We start from the raw sequence: 12,184 nt of genomic DNA on the forward strand, positions 1-12,184 counted from the left end.
ACGGGAAAGAGCAGGGATACGCTGGCAGGTCCGCACATCACACAGCAGGTCAGAGGATGAAGGAATGAGAACAAGACTCAGGAGTTAGAGACAGAGAATGGATTACCCCAAGAAAGCATCTCAAAAATATATAAATTCATAAGAATATATAATTAGATACAGAAAATTATAATCCTGACCTAAAGTTTTGGCTAGTGCCTACATAGGAATACATCTGTTACAAGCCAGCAGGCATAGTAAAAGCTACAATAAGAACAATAAACCACCTTGGATTTCTAAAGTGAGTTCCTTCTAGCAAGTTCAAAGCACTTCCTTCTAATCTGTCATCTACCTTCGTAACATTTACGAGAACTCTTGTTGACTTATTTAACAGATTAAGCTAAAACCAAATTGAAGTTGAGGTCTCTTAGCTTCAGATAACAATATAAATTTTCATCTAATAAGCCTTTTTTGTGAGCAGATGGGAATGCAATTAGTAATTACACCCGGACAGCAGGTATAAATCAGAATTGCTCCAGGCCGATATTAATTCTTACTTTACAAACGGTATTCCAGAGAGAAACAGGAATGAGAAAACTTTCGATTATATGACTTTCGCGTAATACCACCAACTTCTTTCTCGGGACTTTGGAATGTAGAAGACAGGAAACAGGTTGCTGTTCAGAAACCTCAGGAGCCCAGAAGCCCCGGAAGTGGCTGAGAAGCCCTGTCCCAGGCCTGGGGCAACAAAGCAATTAGCCCATCAACCTGTCATTTGGACCCACAAAGCAGGAAGAGCTTGGGGGGGATGAGGTCCCCAGGAGGGGAGGCAGTTCCTGCAGCCAAACGCACTGCAATCACCTCTATGGGGCGTTAAGTTGCTGCAGTGGAGACTGGTTGCATTAAAGTCTAAAATAGTTACTGTTCAGCTCTTCACAGGAAAAGCTTGCCAACAACACCTGCTCTTAAGCAAAGAACTTCAAAGTGTTTTGGAGATTTATAAGATATAGAAACATAAAATACAATATAATAATAGCACGGAAGGTGGGAAGCAGAAATGCACATATATATATGGTTCTACAGCTCTTTTTCTTTTTTTAGTTTTTATTTATTCGAGAGAGAGAGGGAAACATTGATTTGTTGTTCCGCTTATTCATGCATTCATTGTTTGCTTCTTGTATGTGTCCTGACCAGACGGAATGCACATTCTATTTAAGTGCACCTGGAACATTCACCAAGACAGACTACATTCTGGCCTATAAAACAAATCTCAATAAATTTAAAAGGATTGAGTCCAGACAAAGTATATTTTCTGATCACAATAAAATTAAACTAAAAATCAATAACAAATAAAATTTGATGAGAGCCAATGTCCAGAGGGTAGACAAACAGCATTCTCACATTGTGCCATAGATGTGGATAAAGACTTAAGCACCAGAAAGTTCAGCATAGTGTATATTGTTAACAGCAAAAAGGCAGGACAGTGTATAATCTTAAATGTCAATAGCAGTAAGTTAAATAAATGTTGATATAATCATATAGTAGAATACTATGTAGTGATGTAAAATATTTTTATAGAAAAATACTAGCATGGGAAAATGCTTGGCATAAAATGTTAATGTGAAAGAAGGTAGCAGACCATAAAACAATACATACAGTACATCTCAGTGGTATGTATACATGCATATGTGTATATAGATATTCATGTATGTAAAAGACTAAACAACATGTATCATAACATCAACCTCAGTAATCTCTGATTATGAAATAACAAATAATTACAATTTTCTTTTTTGTGTTCTCATAAAATCCAAATTCTCTGGACTTAATATATATTGCTTTCAGAATCAGGCATACAAGTTTTATTTAAGAAACATTTTCTCTTATGCCCAGTTCGAAATACATTCTCTTTAAGCGAAGTCTACTACTACATTATGCAGAGATGCACGTTTTGTTTCCTGTTTGTACACATGAAACAAGTAACTGTTCAGCAACCTGCTAATAATAAATAACCTCCGGGTGGAGTGGGTGGGAGTTAGGGAGGGAAAGAGACTCAGAGCTTCTGACAATCGGAAGAGGTGCCAACAGTGCGGGGTGGGGGGGGCGGGGGGCAGCGCGGGGCGGGGCGGGGTGGGGGGCGGCGCGGGGAGGTGCTTCCGAACTGCAGTTTAAGACACAGAGCAAGGTGCGCGCGCCCTGGAGATGGGGTACGGGTGGGAGCAGAGAGACTGAAACAAAGAGAAAAACAGGAAGACCAAGAGAGAGGAAGAGCTCACACTCTGGCCGGCTTTGGCCAAAGTTCCTCTCGGTCTCTTCCCCACCCCACCCCCACCCCGGGCAGAATCACCTTATGACCTGAGGGACTCACCCAGTTCTCTCCCAGCAGAGACTCCCCCTGAGGTTCAAGAGCCACTTTCTAGAGCGATGACTTTCTTTGTCCCTTTCTAAAACGTAACTCACACTCGACCCAGGGAGGCCTCTCTCCTTTGGTGGGGATTAAATGACCATGTTTAGGAGCGCTGACCAAAAGATGTTGTGTGAAGAGGAAAAAATAGGTATCGATACCAGCATTCCTGGGCCCAATAGAATCTACAGGAAGCTTACAGCTCCCTTTAGAAGTCGTGAACTTATTACAAAGTTAGCTGACAATCGACTGGCTTGTGAGAAGAAAGAGCAAAAGGATGAACTGCTCTGAAGGCAGAATGGACCAAAACCACTCCTCCCTTCAGGAGGTGGAGCTTAACTGCCCGCCTCCTGTGGGCAGAATGTACTTGTTAGCCTCTAATGAGTAGAACAGGGCAAAAGTGGGGTGGGGTCAGGGCAGGTCACCCCAGGATGTGGCCCTCTGGCCTGCGGATTATTTTGAGCTGAAAACAATCAAGGCCCAGAAGGTTCGGGAAGACCCTCTGACCTTCCCCTAAACTGCCTAAAAGAATTCAAGATAGACAGTCTATTCCTGAAGAGCCCTTGGCCACAGCAGGACCTGAACTAGGTGTGACAGACAGGGAGGAACCCAGCAAGACTGTGATCAAAGTGCTTTCTGTGACCCCGTGTCCCCGAAAACATTTGCTTAGGAACTATTAACCCTTTCATCGCCCCGTGCATGGCCTCGCTTCCCCGTTGAAGTCGCAGGCCTCGACCTCCTCCTCCTTAGTCCGGAGTGACAGCTGTACCTCCCTTGGCCTCACTCTCCTTAGAACTTTTGATGCTTGTATAACCTACCCATGTGTATATTTAAAACTCGATTTTCTGTTAATCTGCCTTATGCCATTTTATATCCTCAGCCAGCCATTGTAAGATTTCACAGGCCAGGCCACACAGGCCACAGGTCTCCACCCCCCGCCCCCCCCCGCCCCCGCCCTTGCTCCAGCAACAGCCAGCCTTCTGAGAAGCCCTTGCGCTGACTCAGCAATCTTGCAAGTTCACCTTCTTTAAAGCAGCCCTCTCCGCTCCAGTCAGGCCGTGGGTTGGCTGCAGCCCTGGCCGAGAACGTGACCTTGGGAGAGCCAAGGAGCCAAAACCACCCCGCTAAGCCCCTCCGGGATTCCCAACCCTTGGAATTTGGGGGTAAAATGTTGCCCAGCAAGATAACTAACACAAGAGAAAGAGGGGAGAAACCATGAATGCTGGGGGTACGGGGAGGGCTGTATTCTTTTCATTTGATTCAGATTCATGGCCTCCCACCCCCACCCCCACCTTTGCCTGTGCGCAGGGAAGCAGCTGAAAGGAAGAAGCTGCGTGGGCCCGGGGAATGGGCCTCACAACCAAACCTCCACCCCACCTGTTGGAAGTAGGAACCGGGGTTCCAGCGTTGGAAGCCTCAATGGACGGCGGGGGGAAGTATCTAGTCATTCTCTCATTCGACAAATGTAGAAGCGCAGGGAGCCTGACACTGGGCCATCCTGGGGCGATGCCACAGCGAGGGACAGAAGAGGCGCCGGGCCTGCCCCCCGGGGGCCTGCCGTCCCCCCTCCTCCTGGATCTGGTCACAGACGCACCAGAATCCGAAGCTCTACAGGTTGAAGACTGGGAGCCTCGACTGCGGACTGCTCCTTGGTCCAATCAGGACTCCGTGGCGGTAGGAAGGCAAGCATGTTTTGTTTTCTGGAACAGACGTCACTCACGGTGTCTTTCTGGAGGCACAAACACCCCCAAGGACTTAGTGAGGGGAACCTGGCAGGAAAACATCCGGCACCCAGCCTGCTGGTCGCCCTCTCTTCCCAGCCCAGCCCCCGGGGCACACACAGGTCACTGGGTCACCTACTGGATGGGAAACGGCCTCGCCTGTCTGCCCGGGTGTACACACTTATCGCTGTGAGTGTCAGTCCAAGGTGCTGCTGGGGCGTGAAAGCGAAGCTGAGCCTGACGCTGAGCCTGGCAGAGTGCCAGCACACCCGGGCTGCCCTGCGTACCCTGGCACTGAGCCAAAGCTCTTCTCTGTGCCCATCAGCCCCGAATCGAGGGTCAGGACAAGGCGAGACGCCTCTTCAGCTCCCGCGTCCCCTCCCTGGGTCGGGCCTCCGTGGTTCCTCGTCTGGCTCCACCACCCCGTTGCCTTCACCCCCTCCCTCCAGCTGCTTCCCACTCTCTGCCCCAGATGCCTCCTCGCCTGCATTGGGACCGTGGCTTCCCAAAGTGTGTGATCACTTTGCGTCTGCCTTGAGGGATGGTAATTCCCCAGGAGGGAGCCACATGCCCCAGGCCATTCCGGGGAACGCAGCAGCCTGCGCGGTGACAGCTGAACCGCCACCCATGCCCGGACCTCCCATACCCATGTGTGATTGGAGATGAGAAACGTCCGCATTATTGCAAAGGAGTCCGCGTGCCTCAGACAACCCCTCCCTGATGCTTTGTATGGCAACAGAGGACGGGACCCTTTCTTGTTCCTGCAGGCGAAGGAGAATTTCCCTTTATTTCTTAGGAGTGACAGCCACTACCAGATGCTGACTGGTGTTCCTTCCCCAGAATCCTCAGCCTTGTGGGGACGGCTCCCTCCCACTCACACCCAAGCTGAGCACATTCTTTGTCAGTCCTGGACGTGACCGTCTGAAGGGGCTTCTGATAGCATCCCTTCTGCTGTGACAGAGCTTCCGGAGGACAAGGTCACTTGTTGTCAACGTCACTGTTACAAACTACACCCCTCTGCCCTTTTCCTTCAAGCTTCGTAAGATGACAATAGGATCAGCTTCTGTAGCCAGCGTGTTTAGGTAATCGGAGCAGTTTGTTAATCCCATTGCTTCGTGAGAGCTCAGATCTGCCCGACAGAAGTCGACAGATCGGTAAGAGCCAGCCTCCTAAGGAACTAGGAAGCTGGTGAGCAGGCAGGGCTCCCTCACGCCCACCTGTCAAGCAGGCAGAAACCACGCCCCAGGCCTGGGTGTCCTGTCCCTGTGCTGGGGCGGGGGCAGCGGTGGCGGGTGGGGGGTGCCGGGTGTCCTACTGCTGAGAAACTTCTCAACAATGGGATGGGCACTGGCTGACCAGCCACTCAGGCAAGCCTCAGAAGCAAGACCCAAGAAGCAGGAGCAGACTCTAAGTGTTCCTCCACACCAAAGAGCATTCGTTGTTCAAGTTTCGGTGTATCCATCCCAAAACCCACAAAATGCGGCAAGTATCTGGTCTGTGGAGGGCTGCCAAAAAGAGCACCCAGACTTCCTGCCTTTGAGGGACAACTGTGTGCTCAGGACAAATATTACAGGGCTACAAAACGCCAGCTTTGTAGCGGAGATGGCATTTAAGCTGGACTTCGAGGGATGAGTTAGAGTTTGCCGGGAGCAGGCAAACTGCACCTCACCATGGAGACGTGAACGGCTGCGGTGCGTTTCGGGGAATGTGTGCAGTAACCAGACAGAAAGCGGGCGGAGAGTGCTATCAGGTGAGGCTGGGACGGAAGGGGCCAGCTTATGGATCAAAGATTTTACCTGCCACGCCGAGAAGCTTATGTTTCACCTTTTTGAGAGTCTGACATTTAATCTGATAATAAAATAAAGATCTTCTGATGCTTCACTAGAGCCTTGGTTTTAAGCCTCATCTGATTTCTTTGAGATGAGAAGTGGTTTTCTTAATTCATTTTTTCTTTTTGTTGAAACCTCTAGAGAACACTTTAACCAACATAATCTCTTTTTCTTTCTTACTCTGACATGAATAATTCATTTCTTTATTTTTCAATATTGTCAGGGGTTTTTTTTGGGGGGGGGCATGTTTAGGTTTTATAAAAACCTGACTACTTTTGGCTGGTTTTATTCTGGGAAAACCCAACCCGAAGGCACTCCAACGCACAGCGGAGGGGCCAGTTTCCTGAGGACAAAGAGGCTGTGTTAGGTCGGGAAATGCAGAGACAGGAGCTGAACTGAATTCTACGTGAACATGAGGAGTGAGCCATGCTGTTTGGTATCCATGGAGCATCCCCAAAATGCTAAGAATATACCACTCGATAAATGGTAGGTAATGCAATGCTTAATAACCCCCTTTTCCTCCTTGTCAGCCACTCTGTCCCGTGGTCCCTCTCCCCACTCACGCCAGGCAGCTTTAGACACCAGCTGCATACTGAAGCCTCCAGAATGTCATTCTCTGACTGGTCCCTCAACCCGCCCACCCACCTGCGCGCTCGACATCTCCTTCACACTTTGCGAATCTTGATTTCTGTATCCGTCCTGTGGCAGACGGCACTGTCCAAAGATGGGCACAATAGCTCCCATGCCGCATGACCTTCTGTCCTCTCATCGAGGGCCTGGTCCTTACCCTCTCCCCTGGACAGGTATGTGTTTTCAGGAGGCTCACTCTCGGGTGCAGCCACCCGCTCTGCGGTTACCACACAGGGAGACCGGGTGGAGGGGTCCCGGCTGGCGGTCCAGGCGCGGGCCCAGGCGAGAGCCGGCAACAACTGCAGGCGGGCGTTTGAGCTGCCCCAGCGAACACCACTTGCACCCACGAAGTCCCCCCTGGGCTCGGCCCATTTTGCAGACTTGAGACAGACGTATGATTATCGATGTCTTAAAACACTAATTTGGGGATGGTGTTTCCCTTGGCAGCAGATAACCAGAACTCCCTCCAATCGGCTCCTCCCGCCGCCTTCTCTTTCCCAGATAAGAGGATTGTGTTGGCCCGGTCACTCGGGTCAGAAACCCAGGTGCCTTTTTCTCTCCACTCCACGTCTCATCTCTCAACAAATCCAGTTGCTTCTGCCTTCACAATTTACCCAGAATCCTAGTCCTACTCTAATCTTCTCAAATGCAACCTCCAGCCCCCGTGACCCACAGAAACTGGGTGAAGCAATAATTGTTTATGGTTTTCAAACACTAAGTTTTGGGGTAATTTGTCAAAGAGCAATAAGTGACTGATTCCTTTAGCGTATTCCAGCCCATTCCTGAGCATCACTGCCTTCGGCTCATTGGAGAATCCAGTGTTCCTGCCATTCTCCTTTCTGTGGACCCGTGCAATGCAGACAGACTACCCCCATCTTCCTTCATGTGACGACATAACATGCGCACAGTGCTCTGCAATGCACAAAAGGTATTTACACGCACACTCACACGTCATCCTCACAGGAGCCTTGGGGTGGGGAAACACTTTTGCAGTCCTCCATTGTTGAGTTAGTAAAATCAAAGCTCAGAGAAATTGAAGTGATTCTCCCAAGACCACACAGGCAGTAAGTAGGAACTGGGACTCAGTATTCCAGACTCTCTGAGTTAGTTTGCTGAGGCTGCTGTCAAACTGAATGTCCTAAAACAGTAGGAGTTTATTCACTCACAGTTCCAGAGGCTTGAAGTCCAAAAGTGAGGTGTCAGCGAGGTTGGTTCCTACCAGAGGCTTCGGGGGGGAATCTGCTTCGCCCCCGCCCCCCACCTTCTTCTGTCGATGACAATCTTGCATGTTCCTTAGGTTGTAGCTCCCCCTAACCTCTGTCCCCATCCTCATGGGGAGCTCTCTCCCCGGGTGTCTGTCTCTTCTTCTGATACAGCACCAGGCAGACTGGATTAAGGGTCCACCAATCTTAACTGCTTCAATTACATCCACAAAGACGTCAGTGTCAAATAAGTCACATTCACAGATACCAGGGGTTAGGCTGCCAACATATCTTTCAAGGGGGCACAAATTAACCCATGGCACTTTTATAAATCGAGGGCCTGGGCCTAATCCAGGTTTCTCTCCAGCATGCGCTTGCTCGTGGGTCTTGCTTTGCCACAAAACGCAGCCTGAGAAACAAGTGTCCTGGAGAGTACAGCAAAGTGCCCGCCAGGGGGCACCATGTGACCAGAAAATGACAAAAATACCTGTGGTGGGTTTTTTGGTTTGTGTTTTTTTTATCAAATTCCTTAACTTTATTTCTTTAATTGGGATCTTAAAACTTGGTAGCCCAGAGAGGTTCCAGGATTTTCTGATTTTCCGATCACAGGTTTCCAAGCAGCTTTAAAGCTCATTGTTCCCACATACGTAGAATAGATTTGGAGCCAGCCTTTGCTGGTAGATTGTTCGGGAAGAGTCGGAGCAGCTCAGAGTCCTGACAACAGGACCCTCTGTTGGGAAGCCAGGCAGCCACATGAGAGCAGCCAGCTGCTCCCACTGGGTGTGCTTAACGTGTCGCCCAAGACAACTCTTCTTCCGTTGTGGCTACAAAGGCCAAAAGTTTGGACGTCCCTGGTGGAGGCTCAACATATTCTCTATGGTTATCTTCACAGTTTCCTTACTGGTGGTACCAGCATCTACCCATGCTCCCACCTGTCCATCCACCCCCCACGCCCCCATCCATCCATTCCAAAAAAACTGGGGGGCACCTAAAATATGCCTGACACTGAAGCAGGTGCTACAGGAGGAAAAAATTAAGGAGAACATTGAAGGGAAGTTCCATGTCCTAGGAAAATTTACCTGCCAGGGTCAGAGGGCTCTGAACTCCTGCCCCAGCTACTAAATTATTGCTAAATTATAGGGATGGGGTGAGTAAAGACAAACCAAAAAAAAAAAAAAAGGATGCATTGTGCTTTGAGATGAAAAGCAACTGTGTCAACAGAGATAATCAAGAGAAAGTCCTTGAGTCAAGGACTCCCTGAGAAGGTGAGAGGATGCGGGAGGGCTGACAACTCAGGAAGGGGCGGGGCGGACTGCAAAGCCACCCTGGTGCATCACCTCCTGGAGGCACCTCTTGCCTGCGGAATGGTGGCAGCTTCCGGCAAAGCTCTGGGTGCCTGGAGGAATAATGAATGACCCCTGATGGGGAAGAAAGTGTCCCCCAGAATATATATAGCTTCAAATTTAGCCCATAGTCTATTTCTAACCCATCCTCATTTCTAACTGATAAGTCACCTAGCAAAACGTCTTCACTAATCAGACATAAAGATGCTGCCAACTCACGGTGTTTAATGTTCTACCGACCTCTGCTTCTCTCCATCCTATTTCTCACAGGCACCTGGTGCCAGGGACCTTTACTAATCAAACCACTCCCTAGCCCGCACCAGGATTGCTCTCAATGTGGAGACCACCTGCATTGGAAACACCTGAGGGGCTTGTTTAAAAAAATATGTGGATTTCTGGGCTCTAGCCCAGACTTGGTGAATCAGACCCTCTAGAGTTGGGATCCAGAAACCTGTGTTTCTAACAGGATCCTTGGGTGTTCACTCTGCTCTGTGGTCTGAGAACCTGCAGAAATCTGCACCTGGCTTCTGAGATGAGAGCAGGGCCTGAACCAAGGTCGGCGTTATGGTGGTATGTGTTTTTGCTTTTGTGGGGCATTCAGTTAATAACAAGCGTCATGGGTTGACTTGCACCCCACCCCCCACCACACCCACATGTTGAAGTCCTAACCCCCAGTATCTTAGAAAAGGACTTTATTTAGAAATAAGGCTGTCGCAGGTGTAATTAATTAAGATGAGGTCATTAGGGTGGACCTTAATCCATGTGACTGGTGCCCGTATACAAAGAAGAAATGTGAATAGTCACACACGTAGGGAGAATGCCGTGCGAAGGTGAAGGGAGAGATGAAGGTGACACGTGTTGGAACGCCAGGCATTGCCAGCAAGCCATCAGGAGCCAGCCGAGGGCAGGACCAGATTCTCCCTCCCAGCCCTCAGAAGGAACCCACCCTGCTGACACCTTGACCTTGACCTTCTAGCCTGCGTGACAGGGAGAATGTCTGTTGTTCCAGCCACCCAGTCTGTTGTACGGGGTTCCCACAGCCCTGGCAGACTCCTAGAGAAAGGCGGAGCGGCGCAAACATGGCACGTCAGCCAGCCTAACCGACACTATTTCCAGGATAGGACGAGATAGCCGGTGACTGACCTAAATCTCTCTCCTGTAAAGCCACAGGGAGCATCAGTCAACCAAGCAAGCTCCTCCTCTTAGGTCTCATTCGTGTTCCATTAAAGGTCCACTTTGCCAAGCTGATGGATGGAAATGGTACCGGCTACCACTCGGGCCTAAATGAAGAGCTGACGGCTAACCCAGACGAGGGAGTTTGGAGGAGGGAGAGCAAGCAGGCAGACAGGACGTCTGCAGACAGAGGAGGTGGTGGGTGTTCTTTGTGGTGGGAAAATCCCCTCCCCAAGCACATGGAACATACTGTATTTTCCTGTGTGATAGCCGATATACTCTTCTATCAGAACATCTTAAAATTGGCCTAGAAAGGATTGCAGAGGACTTGTGAGGGCAACATAAAAGTTTTATATCTTGATGGTTGTGGTTGGTTGTTACACAACTGCATAATTTTTCAAAACCCATTGAATTGCACACTTAAAACTGGTGAATTTGGTTGCATGTAAATTATAGCTCAATAAAGCTGATTGCATTAAAAAAAGAAAATTGGTCCATAAAGAAAATTACGGTTAAATGTGTTTGGTTTGGATCGGGGAGAAAATTTAAAAAGAAAGAAAAAATCAACACTTGTGGTTTTTTGCTTGTTTGGTTGGTTTTTAACAAAAACTAGGCTAAAATAGACCATTTGATATGAAACACAGTATGGGAAAGAAATAGAAAAATAAAATATAGATAATTTTATGGTACTTCCTCAAAAAATGGAAGAAAACACATATATTTTAGTATCCCCAGTCAGATAGTTAATCTGATATGTAAAAAATGATAAAAAGAGGAACCAGAAAATCCTCTTCTTTTCCTGAATACAGAATAAAAATTAAAAGGACTAGTGAATAATCCGTGAGTATAAACACTGTTAAATGTGGAAATAAGCAGAGAAATGTCCCCACTAGAACTAATGAGAGTTTTGCTGGGAACTTCAAATTAAAAGATATAAAGGTGGGGAATTAATGTGTCACTGAACTAAGCCATATATCCACAACTCTGACCTTGACTTAACACTGTCTCCATTGGCTATTTGCAGCATAGTCTCATTGGGTAGACAAAAGCCGGTATGTTTTAGGAGTAAGTTCAAACCCTCGAGTTCAGTATCGGAGACCTGGCGGCGGTTTCCACCTCTGAGCAAGCCCGAGCTTCTTATTAACTCACAGAAGTGCTCTGGGAATTCTGCTCTCCTGAGCACTTTCTCACCCACCTCTCCACACTTACTCAGCACTAAAGTGCAGTAGAGAACTGTGGCTTGCAGCCATCCCTAACGGAAGAGGGGATAAGGGGGCCCCCCCCCGGGAAGCGACAGAAAGCACCCAGCACAGGGCGTGGCTCCAAAGGGCATTGCTTTCTTTCGGTTCTGTTACAATAAGCAACTTGGTGCCTTTTGAAGTCGCACCTCTGTGTTTTAGGTGTTGTATACTGGATTTTTTTTCTCCCTCATACATATTTCAGGTGACAAGCAAAGGTGTCTAGCTCAGTTTGATTTTAGAGAAAAATCCCAACATTGAGCCACACCAACCATGAGAACTGGGGCAAAATATGTAAGGCTCCTAGGCCTTTGTTTCTTCATCTACAAAATGGGTTAATACCTACCTCGTGAGTCTATTGTAAAAATTAGGGTTTGTAATACATGTAAGGCACTTAGCTCTCTACCTAGTGTTTATTAAAGACTTGGTAAATTACACTAGTATTAGACAATACTTTTAAATGGTTTTATTACAGCCTTTCTACAATTACAGGGTGATATAGAAAAGATCACCTTTTACATTTTGCATAAATCAACAAGTTTAAAGTTAAATTCATTACACTAAATTAAATCCATATTGAAGAGAGCGCTGCTGAGTTTCACTTCCTTCGTTCACTCGCTCAACAGCTATTGACTTACTGAGGGTTCACTATATGCGGAATACTA

This window comes from Pteronotus mesoamericanus, unplaced genomic scaffold (genome assembly GCF_021234165.1).
Source record: "Pteronotus mesoamericanus isolate MK-2021 breed Mesoamerican mustached bat unplaced genomic scaffold, CSHL_Meso_final contig_347, whole genome shotgun sequence".
NCBI lineage: Eukaryota > Metazoa > Chordata > Mammalia > Chiroptera > Mormoopidae > Pteronotus > Pteronotus mesoamericanus.